At 34.9% G+C, this 18,476-nt stretch overlaps 1 long non-coding RNA gene across 4 annotated transcripts; it reads left to right on the top strand.

Moving 5' to 3' along the window:
- Window positions 1-10,595: 10,595 nt before the first annotated feature.
- LOC132311763 (uncharacterized) lies at window positions 10,596-16,903 on the top strand. Of its 4 annotated transcripts, none has more exons than XR_009483095.1 (6): window positions 10,596-11,242; window positions 11,337-11,386; window positions 11,498-11,565; window positions 13,682-13,866; window positions 13,979-14,128; window positions 16,193-16,903. It is a non-coding gene; the product is annotated as an uncharacterized LOC132311763 (long non-coding RNA). The 4 variants fall into 4 exon arrangements; XR_009483096.1 differs by having other exon boundaries at window positions 13,682-13,847; window positions 16,193-16,902; XR_009483097.1 differs by lacking the exon at window positions 11,337-11,386 and having other exon boundaries at window positions 16,193-16,902.
- The last annotated feature ends 1,573 nt before the right edge of the window (window positions 16,904-18,476 follow it).

Below are 18,476 nucleotides of genomic sequence, written 5' to 3'. Positions count from 1 at the left end.
AACCATAAAGTTGTAGGAAACAATTAATAATTCGGCAACTACCATCTAGAGCATACATAGATCAAATCTAATATATCAATGACTCTATCAAGTATTAAAATAAATTCTATAATCATATTATTGTCCAATAAATCACTACATTAATTTAAGCAATTTAATTCCTTCCATCCGGTAATAGCGTACTAAGTTGTACACTTGTATTCTGTCTTATCTTTTAGCACAGAGGCATGCCCTATGCCCCAAGTCCAATTTATTAATTTAAAAGACTTCACTGTGCTTGTAATCTTCATTTAGAATCATTATATAGCACCCTAAGTTGTCAAACTAAAACTAGACAACAAATCTCCTTCCAGCCGTTAACCGTACGCACAATTGTTAAATTAGCGCACTGTTAATTTCATTCACTTAGAGGTCAACCTTACTCAATTTAAGGACTTAATAACTCTCAAAGCCAACCCTCTAATCCCTCTGTAAAACCCCAGAGTCAACAGAAACGTTCCCATGCTCCAACAGTATCCAAACAGTTCGTAGAAAAAAAATTCAGAAAACTACTATTTGAAAGAGCCTGCTCTAAATTCCAAGAGCAGGCTCTTTTTTGAGCCTGGAGCCGGCTCTAAGAATGTAGAGCCGGCTCAATGAGTATGGGAGCCGGCTCCCACATCCATGGAGCCGGCTCTCACATCCTTTGAGAGCCTCTGTCCCCGTTCTGCTCCGTTCTGACTTTCTGCTTCTTCTCCGGCATGTTTCTGCCCTTCAGTTGGCTTCAAAAACTGATCCTAAGGGTCTTATTAATATCCACTAGCATCCCAAAGGTTTGATTTTAACCATTTAAATATTTTACATAGATCAAATTTTCTACCGAACTAGATATGCTTTAAGGACAACACTGAACTTTTTTGCAACCACAGCTCCATTCCAACCCCTTTGTTCCTCAATAATACTGAATCTAAGGTCTTCTATCACCCCATTAATATCCCCATGGTTCATTTATAGAATATGGAAGCAAGTACAGTAACAAACATTACAACAGAACTTAATATGCTTTTAAGAACAAAACTGGGAGCGGTTAACACATGAACTGTAAACAGATTTGAATTTACGACAAACAGATCATTCATATAACATAAATTAAACATATAACTTCCAGTTATTGATTAATTAAACCCTAGAGATTATCTAGGTGCACAGAACACGAGCCAAAGAGAAGGAGAAAGAGAAGAACTTGCCTGTGACTTCAGTTATGAAATCCCTGCGTCGTCTCTAAGTTTTCGGCAACTACTAACTTCCTTTAAGCTTCCTATGGGTGTGATCTAATCCACCACAACCCTCCTTTGACCCTCTCTGTTCTTGTCCCTGGTAGCACTTACCATTGCTTCTGTTCTCTCAACTTTCTCTCTGTTACGTTCTATTTTTACTGTGCCGTGAATAGGGTTCTTCCAAAACCCTTAGTAAAACTCATACACGTATATATATAGGCCTTTAGAAAACCCTATTTAAACTAGAGCTAATGCAGAACCCTAATTAAACTAGAGTCGGCCCACAAACTTAAGTCACATACACGTTAAATACTTGTATGACGGCTCCAAGAAACCCTAACTGAAAACTGTTAATTCAACTTCTACTTAAGCACCTATTAAAGACAATTAAATAATTAACCAAATAAGGCATTTAAAATACAATTTAAAATAAAACAAAGTTACAAACACACACACAGACACACATACACACACATATATATATGTATATATGTATGATATACATAGTATCATAATTCAAATAAAGAAAATAAGACAATTAAATAATTAACCAAATAAGGCATTTAAAATACAATTTAAAATAAAACAAACAAAATACAACAATTACAAAATCAATAGAAAAAAATGTACGTAGAATGAAATTTAAATTCCAATTTTATCCTTTTTAATTTTAGGGGTATTACATTCTTCCCCCCTAACAAACGGAATTCCGTCCTCGGAATTCATGAAACTCTGAATTATTCTCATTAACATTCATTATCGTTCCATTGTGGACGTTACTGTTGCGTAGGAGCTCCACTGAATTCCAAAACTTCCCAGAACCATCTACGGGTCCGATATAAAGAAAACACAAAATTATTCAACATATAAGTTGGATTTAGCAACTACTCATTCGTACCTACATTTGTTTATATAGGATAAAGATCCACATTCTTCCAATTCCATAGCATAGACTGGCAAAACGTCTATGCGTCCATCCTAGTGTTTTAATAACACCATCCCGGAAAAAGAAATTTAATACCTAACAACTGACCTTCCCTGACAACACACCTTGCTTCCCCCGCAAACCTTCTGGTGCCATCACGATGAGAAATGAAGTAAACACTTCCAACTTCCCATAAAAACCTAGGATATCTATCCCAAGTATCTCCTCCATTATCAAATATACATTCTCGATCCAATCCCCCGTTGAGAGATATGAAGCACAGCTATACCTCTATTATCAGTACAATGTAGAACTAATACGAAATCCAAAAGAGAACATTATGAGAATTAGTCTTACTCCCATTGTAATTTAGGCAGTGCCAAAAATCGCCAATGACCTCCGGTTATCTTTCTAACTGGGGAGACTCATTTAGACAGTTATATACATGTCTCTTTCTAAACCTAGTCACTAGAACGGACATTTGATGTCCTGATGTTCCGTATAACCATTCGAGTGTACCAAGAAAAATTTCTACAAATTTTATATCTCAGTCACTCCGACAATATTCATAGATGCGACAAATCCTCCGTTAGTACCTTATACTCTGTCTGAGTAAGGTAACACTGCCTCCAGGGTCAGCTCCGATATTTGAATTTGACCCCCTTAATTGCCTTGGTAAAAGCAAGTGTCATTAGTGTATAAACTAAGACCCCAACTCTGAATGTAACAACTAACCGAAAACTCCTATCAGTTGTTTCGAGCGTCCTCATCCATGTTCCCTTCCACCAACCAGAATGTAACGCAAAGTGCGAATTACCACTTTGATGCATCTAAGTCGTCTTGTAATCCCCTCTATTTATATGAACTGATATTTCACTAGTTTGAAATAAACAAGATCTGAGCTGATTTAATTTAGAAATCATATTATCTGCCAGAATGAAGAAAGAACTAAGTGTTGTGAATCTCAGTCCCATCATCCTCCTCCCAATCTGCTACCAAAAGTACCATTAGTCTGGTACCACCAAATTCCATCTGCACCCAGTACTTAATTTGGAGCATCATCAATAGCTAACCATGCAGTATAACTTTTTCACGCACACCGTGCACCGCTTCTTTATAATAGCTAACCGGTCTCACCATCCTATCTTTGACACACCCTACCTTTATAATATAAATAGTGTTAATTTGACTCCTTGTCCTGCTTCAAAAGCTTATGAAACTTTTCCCATCCTCCATATAGTCATCAATGTCAAAGCAACAACTAATTATTGTAAATTAGGACCCTAAAAAAAAAATTCCACATTTTTTTGTAGTGTAGAAACTTTGGTTCCTCCTCTAGGTTCAATTCCAGCCACCCCTCCAAGTGACACCCTCGTAAAACAATGTCTGAATTACGAATAGATTGATATAATTTAAATCAGTCCACTATCCTCAGTCGGCGTCATCCCGATAAGTACCTACCAGCCCGAAATCCTTCGTCCAATCCATAGTGGCATTACAGCGATCTTTACCAACCACAACCTCACGAATCCCCCAAGATATTCACAACCACCATTCTTATAGTGTTGTAAAAAAACAAATCCCTACCTAGTGTAGAATATATCCAACTAATCATTGTAAATTATTGGACTCGTATTGGTAGTTAAGCTATCCCATCCTAATTAAGGTACCATATTGATGCACATCCAAGTCCAATAGATTGGCTAGGAGTTTGTGTTTCTACCCAATCATATGACCATTTATTTACAAATCCTAGCGTACATAGCGCTATTATCTACGTCATCAAAATAATAATTGGTTGATCACATACTGGTGTCCCCAACAACTCCATACTCTCAATCCGAACAAATTAACAAAAATAAAACACGTAACAACAAAATGAAACACATAGTAGTAAAATGCAACACAAAATAACAAAATTAAATACATAGATACACACAATGCAACAAAACAACCAAAATATAATTTCTAATTAAAACATCCTCCATTCCAGCGAAGAAAACCTCATTTGAACTCAAGTTCACAAATTATGTCGCAAAAGTTCATTTCGTAGTTTCGTTGGTAATCATCCAACCTTGAAACCTGTCTGTAACCATAGCTTAAAAGCAACATTCTTTTGCCTAAACAAATACCAAAGGCTTACCCCTTATCCTTCTTATACGCGGAATGTAAACCGTCTATCGTGGTTTTACAACGTACCATAGACCGTCACAACCTAATCCCCATTCGCTCCAGAATGTGATATAAAATCATGTCTTTGTTCTAATGAGAACTCTATCCGATTTCCAACCGAAGAGTACTGTTTCAATTGACTCTCTAAGAGATGACAAAAAAATTTATCCACATGTAGATTGATCTACACCAATTCTACTAGTATCATTCACCATACTGCTGATGAATGAGATCACCTCCTTGTGATCCTTCATCTTCAAGCTTTAACATCCCCTTTCTTGGAGACACTAAAATTTCCTCCCTTAGGACCCTTTTCAGAATCCTACTATTCGATTGTCTCATTTTTGAGAATATCTGAAATTTGTGTTGGCCCCGATATACAGACCTAACACCGACATCTTAATCCGGTCCTGGCATATACTGTCTAAGTATTGCCACCCTTAGGACTAAATCTTTGATCCCCAAGTTCTGTTTCTGACAAAGAACTTGACAACCTCCTCCTTTACTCCGTTGGGTCCATATCGCTTTCGCTCTGAACCTGATCCTCCTCCTAGTGTCAACCATTCCATAACTATGGAATATAATTGACATCATCTCCTCCTACCGAATCGTAACAAGAGTACAACGAATCCTAATATGGCTCTAAGTTTTTAAGAGATGCAACGCAGAAGTCTTATAACGAAAACACTCCTAAGGACACTAGAACCTGGAGTGCTCTGATACCAACTGTGATACCCCCGAATTTCCGGATGCGGGTTGGCCAGGCCAACGCCCGATAGCCCGAGGATATCAAATCAATTAGCAGTAATCGAACACAGAATACAAATAAGAAAAGAAAAAAATAAATAAATAAATAAATTGCTTAAAAGAAACTAGAATAATAATCTAAAAATCTCAGAATAAAATTTAATTAACAAAGAATGATTCTGATACATCCTACTTCTCCATTCCTATTACAACTCGGGAATCCATCTAGTGGACCCCTAAAATATCTCACTGAACTCAAAAGATTGGAAATGAATCCCAAGTCAAAAATATGAAATAAAACCCTGGTCATCGGTGGAGTGAATAACTGTATCTGCTCAGCACGATCCAGCTCTATGTCTGGAACTAACGAACACCTGTAAAAATAAGAGTGGGTCAGGCCCACATGCAAATTCTTCTCTAACTACAATCCAAACAGTGACTCGATACGCAGATACACCCTAGATATCTCAACAATAGCTATCTAGTCCATACATATAGATATATCCACACTAAGGGACATTCACTGGTCTATTGTAGGGGTCTCAACCTGAATAGAAGGCAACATGAGAAAACGCACCCGAAGGTGGGCATGAGTACCTAGACCTAACAGGGTACACCTCAATCTACTATAGCCAGTTACGCATCCACTGCATATACGCACCCTAACCAACGAGTCTGAGACTCAAGCTCCTCTCGTGGTACCATAAACATATATTTAAAATCCATTCATATCCATCCATAGGAAATCCAATAAGTCGTTCAGCTTATTCAGCTGCACAGACTTAAATATAAGGAGAATTATGTTTTTATAATTCGAACCCTTAATCCAAAATAGGTAGGACTGAGTTATTTTGAATCAGTTTGTCCCTAGTATGCCACCGTCCCATACCAGTGCATACAATCCACAATATCCATATAATTGATTAAACAGATAAAACTGTTCACCAATTAAAATCCATAAGGTCTGAATTAACGTTTTGAGCTAAACCATACCTTGTATGTCACCGTCCCATACCGGTGCATATAATCCTCTATATCCATGTAAATTACAACATATAAATAATTAACAAGTAATTTACAGTCCAAAACCAAATATCCAAATAACTGCAGAATAGTATATGTGATACTACAATATGTACAGTTCAAACCAATAATCCAAATAATTGTAGAATAATATATAAGAGTCCACAATTAACATCCAAACCATGTAAATTACAACATATAATTAACAGTTTAGCAATTTACAATCCAAAACCCTCCTAAATAATTGCAGAAGAGTATTTAGTATTTCAACAATTTAAATCCAAGAGTTAAACCATAAAGTTGCAGGAAACAATTAATAATTCGGCAACTACCATCCAGAGCATACATAGATCAAATCTAATATATCAATGACTCTATCAAGCATTAAAATAAATTCTATAATCATATTATAGTCCGATAAATCACTACATTAATTTAAGCAATTTAATTCCTTCCATCCGGTAATAGCTTACAAAGTTGTATACTTGTATTCTGTTTTATCTTTTAGCACAGAGGCATGCCCTATGCCCAAGTCCAATTTATTAATTTAAAAGACTTCACTGTGCTTTTAATCTTCATTTAGAATCATTATATAGCACCCTAAGTTGTCAAATGAAAACTAGACAACAAATCTCCTTCCAGCCGTTAACCGTACGCACAATTGTTAAATTAGCGCATTGTTAATTTCATTCACTTAGAGGTCAACCTTACTCAATTTAAGGACTTAATAACTCTCAAATCCAACCCTCTAATCCCTTTGTAAAACCCCAGATTCAACAGAAACGTTCCCATGCTCCAACAGTATCCAAACAGTTCGTAGAAAAAAAATTCAGAAAACTACTATTTGAAAGAGCCTGCTCTAAATTCCAAGAGCAGGCTCTTTTTTGAGCCTGGAGCCGGCTCTAAGAATGTAGAGCCGGCTCAATGAGTATGGGAGCCGGCTCCCACATCCATGGAGCCGGCTCTCACCTCCTTTGAGAGCCTTTGTCCCCGTTCTGCTCCGTTCTAACTTTCTGCTTCTTCTCCGGCATGTTTCTGCCCTTCAGTTGGTTTCAAAAACTGATCCTAAGGGTCTTATTAATATTCACTAGCATCCCAAAGGTTTGATTTTAACCATTTAAATCAATTACATAGATCAAATTTGCTACCGAACTAGACATGCTTTAGGGACAACACTGAACTATTTTGCAACCACAGCTCCATTCCAACCCCTTTGTTCGTCAATAATACTGAACCTAAGGTCTTCTATCACCCCATTAATATCCCCATGGTTCGTTTATAGAAGATGGAAGCAAGTACAGTAACAAACATTACAACAGAACTTAATATGCTTTTAAGAACAAAACTGGGAGCGGTTAATACATGAACTGCAAACAGATTTGAATTTACGACAAACAGATCATTCATATAACATATATTAAACATATAACTTCTAGTTATTGATTGATTAAACCCTAGAGATTATCTAGGTGCACAGAACAAGAGCCAAAGAGAAGGAGAAAGAGAGGAACTTGCCTGTGATTTCAGTTATGAAATCCCTGCGTCGTCTTTAAGTTTCCGGCAACTACTAACTTCCGTCAAGCCTCCTATGGGTGTGATCTAATCCACCACAACCCTCCTTTGACCCTCTCTATTCTTGTCCTTGGTAGCTCTTACCATTGCCTCTGTTCTCTCAACTCTCTCTCTGTTACGTTCTATTTTTACTGTGCCGTGAATAGGGTTCTTCCAAAACCCTTAGTGAAACTCATATACGTATATATATAGGCTTTTAGAAAACCCTATTTAAACTAGAGTGAAGGCAGAACCCTAATTAAACTAGAGTCGGCCCATAAACTTAAGTCACATACACGTTAAATACTTGTATGACGGCTCCAAGAAATCATAACTGAAAACTATTAATTCAACTTCTACTTAAGCACCTATTAAAGACAATTAAATAATTAACCAAATAAGGCATTTAAAATACAATTTAAAATAAAACAAACAATACAATAACTCAGATAACTAAACAAACCATAATTCAAATAAAGAAAATAAGACAATTAAATAATTAACCAAATAAGGCATTTAAAATACAATTTAAAATAAAACAAACAAAATACAACAATTACAAAATCAATAGACAAAAATGCACATAGAATGAAATTTAAATTCCAATTTTATCCTTTTTAATTTTAGGGGTATTACACACTACAAGATGTTTGATCCGGGCTAAAAGAGCTCAACATCTTGCTAGAGTTATTAAAGACTAGCACGACATTTCGTAGGGTGTCAAAACCCTATTCCTCCCTTATTTCTATCTTTAATTTCATTTCTTGCGAAGTCTAGATACTTGTTTTTGGTTCATATGCATTGCTAGGAACTGTGATTAGGATTGCATGCACATTTATGTTGTGATTGAGCATTTTGCATAAGTTCGATCGATCTCAAATGAGAGTTCGATCGATCGAACTTCTACCTGCATCCAACACTTAAAAAAATTTTCAACCTGCATCCACCTGCATCCAAATCACCTCTCTGTCCCATCGTTCGAACTTATTCTCAGATCGATCATAAGTCCTTCGATCGATTCAAACCTCAAGTTCGATCGATCTTGAGTTCCAACACTGAGACAAATTTCTGAACCCAAAAACCTGCATATTTTTAGCTCTCTGTCAGATCGATCGAACATTTTGTTCAGATCGATCTCTGTTCTTCATCTCACCATCTTTGACTTTGTTTGACTTTTAATTTTCAAAATTCTAAAAATATTTCTATTTTATTTTATTTTATTTTCCAAAAATCCCAAAAAGATTTTATTTTATTTTAATTCTTCAAAAATCCAAAAAACTTTCATTTTTAATTTTTAGTTTTAAATTTTAAATTTTAAATGTTTTTTTATAAAAAAAAAAAAAAAGTTTTCAAGGAGAGATCACAACAGTTGGATCGATCGAATTGGTTGGGGAAAGTTTTTAAAAATGAAACCGAGGGTTTCAAGATTGATTTCAAAGATCGATCTAACCCTCTTCCAAACCCTATCCCTCGTCGCCGCAACACCCAATCTTCTCCATCTCCGGCAAGACCTCTGACGAGCTTCAGCTCATCCCGAATCTTTCTCTCTCTCCTCTTGGATTTCGCATCTCACCCCTTCGAGTTTCCACATCTCTCTCTTGATTTCTAGGTGAGATCCGAATCCATCCTTTTGATTCAAGCTTCGATTTGATATATACTTGCTTTAAATGTTAGATCCATGCTCTTTTAATGTTGAAAATCACCATTGATGAAGTTTGAAGCTTTATGTATATATGTGTATATATGTGTATATATATTCTGTTAAATTTTGTATTTTTGATTGTATTTTGGGAGTATGGGCCTCGTACAAGTGAATAGGATTGATGCTATGTTGTGTTGATGGGCCCACGACCTTGTTCGTGAAGGCCCCGTGTCACCCACGTCACAGATCTGTGACTGTCCACGTTCTTCACAGAGTTCGATCGATCGAACATATTTCTCAAATCGATCAAGTAAGATCGATCAAACTTAGTTTCTCAATTTCTCAGATCGATCAAGTGAGATCGATCTCACAATTTTTGTGATCGATCGAACTTCACAGATTTCATATATACATTCCATGCATCTTATCTTGTGTCCATGCTATCTCATTCATGCCCAATGCCTGTGATTTTCCATATTGGATGTATTATACACTCTTACTGCTTAACATATTCACATCATATCACTTTTATAGATTCATGTCATTTATCTATTTTGTCTATCTTACTTGACAAACATGATTCTATTTTATGCTTTAAATTCTTTATTTTGGCACGACTTCCCTTGCAAGTTTTATGCGGCGGCAGTGGTGATGGTAGACGAGGTGGTACGGTGTACCACGGTGGAGAGAAGTGGAGGGTTTTGCTGGAGATATCGATCAACCAATGCACTAAGTTATTTGAACTCTCATGGTATCTGAATCTGATGGTGACCCAGCTTCTGAGTTCCTTCAGCAGAAGGAATCTAATGAGGAGGGGAGGGAGGGCAGAGATAAGCATGGAGGCGAGTGTCACTACAAGAATTAGGGGTATTGGTGACAGTCCTTTAGGGACAGTAGAGAAACTGTCCCTAAAGACACCCTTTTTGGTAACACTACATTCCTTCCCGTCCCTAATAGACTAAAAAAAAATTAGCGCGCCCTCCAATCTGGTGGCGAAAAAACTTAGCGCCATTTTTGGTGAAATTATAAATTTTTTTAATAAAAAAATTATCAAAATAGCCTTTTGGGAAGGTAATGTTACCGTCCCAAAAGGATATTTAAGTGAAATTATATTTTTTTAATAAAAAATTGTCAAAATACGCTTTTGGGACGGTAAAGTTACCGTCTTTAATTAACTATATATATATAAACGATGTAGTTTTGGTCAAGTTAAGTATATATCTGTATATATATTTCTTATTCGATGTGTGTCTGAAGATTGTTTCTTGCCGGCCCTAGCTCGATTTCTCCTTCCGTCCTCTCTTTCAAACTGGTTTGTTCTTCCCCAACTGATCTATTTCTTTTCAATTAAGTATAGATCTGTACATGTAATCCATGAGGGATCACTTTGCTAAATTTCTTATTCGATGCGCTCTGTGTCTGAAGACTATTTCTTGCCCTAGGTCGATCTTCTCCTTCCGTCCTCTATCTGAAATTGGTTTGGTCTTCCCCAATCGATCTATTTCTTTTCAATTGAAGTCGTAGCCTTAGATTTTCTCTTTGTGAAGGTGAGGTCTTGAAGAGCCCCCCAACAGCAGCAGCTGGAAACGATCTTTCCTAACTTCCTTTGCTCTCCTATCGACGAGTCCTCTAACACTCTCAGCCGTCTTCAACATTAATCCCACCGCCGGTAATTTTCACTCCTCAATTCCCTTATTTCCCAATTAATGAACCCTAACTGCTTATACATTCACTATATACACACATATACACATATAATTAACATGAATGCTTCAGACACACAAAACTTGAGTGTTTGCTTTTTGTGGGTTTTGTTGATTGATCTTAGTAGTATATAATTTGCAGTTTATTGGCTTCTTCTTCGTCTAATTGGGTGAATGTCTAATTTAATTCAATTGAGAGGTAGCAAAGTCCGTCCATCAACAGGTCCATTATCTTCTCACAAACCCTGCTTTTTCATTTTTGAATATTCTTCTTATGGCTTCTTTGTCTTCTGATCTCACCCACTTTCCCATTCTAGACACTCCCTGCAACAGGTCCGTCATCTTATCACAACGTTTAGTTGAACACGTAAAGTGCCAGTCCTTTATATTTTTGGAATATCCCATTCATTTGTCTTAGTTTTTTGGATTGATAGTTTGGAATGTTTTCTATGAATTGCTTGTTTGTTTCGTGTCGCAGATTTTCTCTACAAGGACTACCAGAGCGACTAGAAGTTCAGTGTCTCTACTTATTCTTCTACTAGTGTTGTAAGTGTTTTTTATTTTTTATATTAATTTTTTTTTTCCGGTGATTTTTAGATTTGTATATTTGCTTTTTTGCTATGTTTTTTATAGGATTAAAACAGAAAATTCATAAATACTCTCTGCTTTAGATATTGGATTAGCAAGAACCTCTGTATCTAATTGATGGATAATGTCTATGACTTTTTTTTTTTAATGATTCGTATTGATTCAGGAACTCTCATGCACGAATTTATGCTAAATTCTATACTATGCTGATGTTAATTCTATGATTTCTTCATACACTCAAACTGTAACAAGATCAGGGGATAAATGACAAAGACTGCACTTAATTTGAAAGATTTGTCTATTTTTTGTTGTATCTAATATTAATGCCAAGGGTGTGTGGTTAACTGGGTTTAGATAGGAAAAAGGCTACAACAATTAATCCATGTATAATTCACGCAACAGGCCAATAAAAATTCGTACGAACATTCTATATTCATTGAATTATTACAAACTAACATTTAAGGGTTGGAATGACCCTGGTCCCTAGATATTTAATACTTTCTCGTCGTTCAAGTCAAAGTAAAAAAGTATTGTCAAAATTCTATTGGACACCTTAACTAATTTTATTTGAAAAAGAATATAAAATATATCCAAAAATAATGTGTCTCTGCAACCGATTAATTTCAACCAGTTGAACTTTAAAACCTTTCAAAAATCTCAAAACAAGGTTGGAAAATTTCCAATGGATTAGATTCTGCATGATAGAGTCTAGAAAGTTCTTAAACCAGGTGGAGAACTTCCAACTTGATCTCTTGACCACAAATCACAAAGCAAATGAAGGTAAAAAATACATTCACCACACCCAACCATGTATGTAGGAATATGCATTAATGTAGGAAAATAATAGAATCTAGCTTAACTTTCTAACTCATCTAACACTTCTACCTTGAAAAAAAAATGTTAGCTAATTCATGACAGGTTCGGGTTGGATTTTGGGTTGCTAAACACGAATGAATCCAAGCCTAGACCAAATTCCAAATAACATTGCCAAAACCTGATTTTTTTTGGATTGGGCTTTGGGTTTGCCCTGCTGAGTTATAGTCTTTATCATAGGATCGGGTCCTCTCAGATGTTGTACCCTAAAAAAAAAAAAAAATAATGGAAAAAAAAAAAACAAAGAACTCAGTAAATGTTACAATGTAATGCACCTTATTTTAACTTTTTTCAAACATGTTATATTAGTCACTACTCCCCCACTACAGCTATGATCGTCTCCTCATCCTAGCTAACTAGTTTGTTCTTGCATAGACACAACATATCTTACATTTTTAATATATTGAATGTTTGAAATTATTAAAAGTTTACAAGTTTATAATTTAAAATTGTGGCATCTACAATAATTTCATTTACATTTAAGTTTAGATCAATAATAATACTACATTCTGTTTAGATTAATTTCTAAGTTTTATTTTATTTTATTTTATGTAAACTGAGAAATGGCATTATTGTTGTTCCATTTAAAACTCTCACGAGTCTCATCTTCAAAAGAAGATAGTGAAGTATGAAAATATGACTAAATTAATCAACGTATATATTATACAAGTCCTAAACTTGATTATGATCGAACTCTTGCATGCATGATATGCCAAATGTTCGTTTAATCTCTTTTTTGCTGAATTTTTGGCCTACAGTATTCCACTTACAGATTATGTTTGTTAAGATTTAGTTTCTTCTTTGGAAAAGTTTGGATTGATTTTTTATTTTATTTTTCATGTCAGTTGGAAGAGTGTTAGGATTTATTACTTACATGAAAAAGCATTATAAATAAGAAAAATTTGAAAAATAAAAATAAGCAAAAATACTGCATGTGGAAGAGAAATTAAGAGTAGAGGATGAGAAATCAAGAGAGATACTTAATATACACAGATTTTTAGTTTCTCTTGGTTTCTTTACATGCATTAACTACTTTGGTTTTGAAGGCCAGTCTTTAAGTGTATTAGAAAATGCATTCGCCATCTGTATGCTTTTTTTTCTTTTCTGGCCATCTGTTCTTTCTTTTTCTTTCTAAAGTCAAATGACTTGTTTATAATTGATATTCTAACTTTTTTATTTTTTATTTTATGTAAAATACCAGTTAGATGGATAAGTCTTGGATTCATCATCACACTAGGGGTAGTCGAACCTATTTTGATGGCATAGAAAACTTCATTAAGGTGGCTAGTCGTCATTTACAGACAGGCGGTTTTACCCGATGTCCATGTCGTCGTTTCAAAAACAAGGAATATCTTGAAATTAAACAAGTTAAGCAACATCTCTTGAGTAAGGATCGATGTCTTTCGCCAGACGCTATAATGTTTATGTACGTAATATTTAAAATAATAATTATAAACTTTTAATTTATTATCCATCTAAATCATATTTTGTGTTGTAGCTGAAAGAAAGTTAAGAAAGGCAAGAAAGGCAAAACGAAGAAGATGAGGAAGTTGAAAGTCCTGAGGAGGGTCCTGCTATTCGCATGTACAAGGACACGCATTTTAGGGAAGAAACTGGATGGGTAAATGAGATAGCTAAGCAGAACTACGTAAGTTTTTTCCCCCCTATTTTACTTTCTTTTTATTTTTCTTAATGTGTTATTATTGCCATCTTGTTTGATAATAAGATTGTGTGTGTATGTATAGTAAATTAGTTACAGTATATATACTTATATGTAGAAGTATATATGAATTGCTGTTCTGATAATAAGATTGTGTGTGTATGTGTAGTAAACAACTTGATACATGATTTGTTGCATTCCCTGATACATTTACTATTTCTTCTTGCTTTGAGTGTGGTATAGAAATTGTTATTATTATTTTTCTTTATCCTTAAGAACATAAGGAATTCATCTTCCAGATATGTTTTTCTTTGATGGTGTGTGCATTATTATTTGTCTTTAGCTTGTACTACTCTTTTGATTTCTCCTTATTTGATTGTGTTTATGCCTTTTTTGATTTAAGTACTTTGTTATCTTGACTCACCCATTGCCGGTACCTAAGGCCGGATAAATAAAAATACTAAAAAAGAGAAAATTAGAATAGGAACATGGAATATAGGGAAACATCCTCAAATTTCTTTCCTGCCAAATAGCCCATACAATAGTAGAGACGATCATAGAAAATCGCCTAGAAGAAGCAACCATGTGTATAGCCCACAAAAGAAAGCCATCAAAGGTTTGACAATCCATATGTCAATCAAAAGAATTATTAAGCCAATCCCAGACGCCAATTGTTATTCTGTATTAGAGTGAATGGAAACATTATAGGACCTACAAACCTCCCAAGCTCTTTTAAAATTAAAAGTACCATCCTCCATAACAATATATATGTATTAGAGTGAATGGAATAGTGCTAACATCTGCAAATCAGGGGTATCAAACAAATCAAAACACGAACTGTTATTCTATATAATAGCAGAAAGAGATGAATCCCCATGAAAAGGTAAACTTCTGAATAGCCTGTGGCCAAACACACTGGGGGCGTCTGCTCTAAGTTAATTGTATACTCTTTATATGCTTTCGAAATGGTGCTAAAATTTGATTTCAAGCTTGAAAACACGTGGTTTTTATTTTTATTTTTATTTTTATTTTATTAAGTTGGAATGAATTGACATTAATATTTCATTAGGTTTCATTTAAAACATTCGCTGTGTGTCTTATCATTGCCTATGACTATTGATCTTCAACATGACTTAAGTGAAGAAATAAAATGTATAAAACTGTGTTTCGGATGAATTTATTTATTTATTTTTTGAATGCAACATTGAATTTATTGCTTGGTAGGCTGGTTGAAATGATTTTTAGGGGAGAAAAAAAAAAATAAATTGATTTTTAGTAGTTCTATTGGCAAAAATGGGGGCACAATTATATTTGCATATAAAAGTTATCTCAAATACATAAGTTAGCTAAAGTCTCCTTCAATGAGGTATTATTACTAAAAAGAAGAGCAATTTTATCATAATCACCAGGCTTATAATTAGCATTGAAAGAAATTTAATCAAAATATCTCTGCAATCAAACACACTAGGGGCGTCAACTGATCTTCAACATGACTCGTGAAGAAATCATATAAAGTATGTATGGAAAAAGTGATGATAATTAAAGCAATTTTCTTAATCTTCTTCAAAATATATATATATATATATATATATATATATATATATATATATATTAAACAAAACTGAGCAAAAAGCAGACTGGAAAAATTAAATTGACATAGAGGACACATGACTACAACAAAAAACAATTAAGATGACATCATCCAAAATATCAAATAATTTCAGAAGTATAAGCTGTATGATAAACATTACAAGAAACTTTTGGGAAAACTGACAATACTAAACAACATACCAGTACAACACATTGTTTTTGTGTTTTTTCCTAGTGTCAGTATTGAAATGAAAATAGAATACTACAAATGAGGAAAATAAGCAGGAAATATTAGTACAGTGAAGAAATGCAAAAAATCAAAAGAAAAGTGAAGAGAAGGTGACCATAGAACTGAGAACCTTTTTTTAGTCTAGAATGAAAAAAAGTTGTTCAGTTATTGATTGCAATATTATTTTTTTATTGACCTACTGATGTTTAACACTACATTAATCTTAATTTTAGCAAGAAATGAAAGAGAAGTTTTCACAAGTTTCTCACAATTCTGATGGTACTAGTCCTATCATAAATGATGTTGAGATAGTGGAAAACCAATTAGGTATTCAGAAAGGGATATCGTCGTGGGTTCGGAAATGGTTTTGTCGCTCCAAGCCATCAACGTGCATCCTCATCTTTTGAAGAGGCTTCTAGAAAAAGGGTGAAAAATGTTGAAGAAAAAAATGCACAACTTACGGAGAAAGTTACAAGTTTGGAGGAGAAGTTGGATACAATTCAGAAACTACTTGAGCAGCAACAACACCTCCTTGAGCAGCAACAACAGCACCAACAGCCGCCACCACCACGGTTCCACCAATATCAACATTCTCCATCACATTTCCAACAGCAGCATGCCTTGCCAAGCTGGTATCAGCAGCCGCCAACAATCACCTGAATGAACAATAAAGACAATTATTTTGGTAGATATATTTTGGAGCTTTTTGATGGCTAGCTAGCTGATTTCTAACTATTTTGGTACGTGTATTTTTTGGCCTGCATTTTCATGATTGCATTCAGTTTAAAATGATGTTTTAATTTTTGAGGATGTTTGTAACCATTTGATGTTAAAGCAGCTAGTACATACTTTTAGTTCTTGTTTACAAAACTGGAGAATTTGTAGTTTCATCATGAGATTAAGAGCTCGTTTGTTGGCACCATATTGTGGTGATAATCAGTTTTTTTCTTTCTAGAATGATATTGTGGATGTATGTACTTTTTAGTTCTGGATGTTTTGGTTTAATAAGTTTTTCTAGAACACAAATCCAGCAGAGTAAAAACTAATAAATAAATAAATAAATAAATGAGAAAAATAATAATAATACAAATCTAATAACAATAAATCATATTAGGGACAGTAAATCATATTAGGGACAGTATGAACTGTGCCTAATAAGTATTGTATTAGTGACATACAACAAACCGTCTCTAATATATCGACTATTAGGGACAGTAAATACCATCCCCAATAATAAATCAAAAGGGACGGTCTTATTTGGGACAGTAAGTCTGTCTCTAATAAATCGGCCTATTTGGTAAGCCCGTCCCTAATAAATCAAACAACTTTTCAGGGACGGGCAACTTTTACCGTCCCTAAAAATCTTTTGGGACACAGCTATTAGGGACGGTCGAATTCGATCATTAGGGACGGTCTTAGGACTTTTAGGGACAGATTTGACCATCACTAAAAACCTAATTTCTTGTAGTGTGTCTAAGGTGGAGATATTAGAGAATTCATGGAAGTTAAGTATGGCTTATGTGATACCCCCGGATTTCTGGATGCAGGTTGGCCAGGCCCACGCCCGATCACCCGAGGATATCAAACCAATTAGCAATAAACGAACATAGAATACAATTAAGAAAATAGGAATAAATAAATTGCTGAAAAGAAACTAGAATGGTAAACCAAAACTGAAAACCTCAGAATAAACTTTTTATAAATAAAGTATTAATCTGATACATCCAACTTTTTCAATTCTAATACAACTCGGGAATCTATCTAGTGGACCCCTAATAAAACCAACACTGAAAAATGAACCACCAGAAAGGAATCCAATGCTAAATCATACAGGAACCGCCAACGTCGTCGATCGAGTGAGTAGTCGTCTTTGCTCAGCACGAACAAGCTCTAAGACCTGATACCATCCGTTACCTGAAAAATAATAGTGGGTTAGGCCCACGAACAAGTTATATCCTAACTACAATCCAAACAGAGACCCGATACGCAGATACTTCCTAGATGTCTCAACTATATCTATATAGTCCGTAAATAGATATATACATATAACCACACTACAAGACTCTCACTAGGCTATGCTGAGGGTCTCAACCTGAATAGAAGGCAACATGCAAAAACGCACCTGAGTGGGCATGACTACCTAAGCCTAACAGGGTATACCTCAACCAATATAGCTAGCTACGCATCCTACTGCATATACGCTCCCTAACCGTCGACTATAGGACTCAAGCTCAGATCGTGGTATCATAATTTATATATATAAATTCCCATCCAAACCAATGTAGTGCTGCTCAACAGTTCGTTGCCATGACACGACAAAAAATTAGGATTTAAATGTTTTAATTAAATCCCTATCCATTCTACTAACAGAAAATATAAACAACCATCCAATATGTCGTTCAACTATTTTAGTTGACAGGACATGAAACCATGTAGGATTTAACTGTTTTAGTTAATCCATTCCGTATGTATGGACGGGTTGGAATTAGCGTTTTGATCTAATCCGTTCCTCCGTAT

The sequence above is a fragment of the Cornus florida genome, unplaced genomic scaffold, assembly GCF_030987335.1.
Source record: "Cornus florida cultivar Cherokee Brave unplaced genomic scaffold, ASM3098733v1 CherokeeBrave_3.0.0_Hap2_Chr06, whole genome shotgun sequence".
In the NCBI taxonomy this organism is placed as follows: Eukaryota; Viridiplantae; Streptophyta; class Magnoliopsida; order Cornales; family Cornaceae; genus Cornus; species Cornus florida.
The sequence above is the reverse complement of the archived record's forward strand: the minus strand, read 5'-3'. Positions and strand labels throughout refer to the sequence as shown.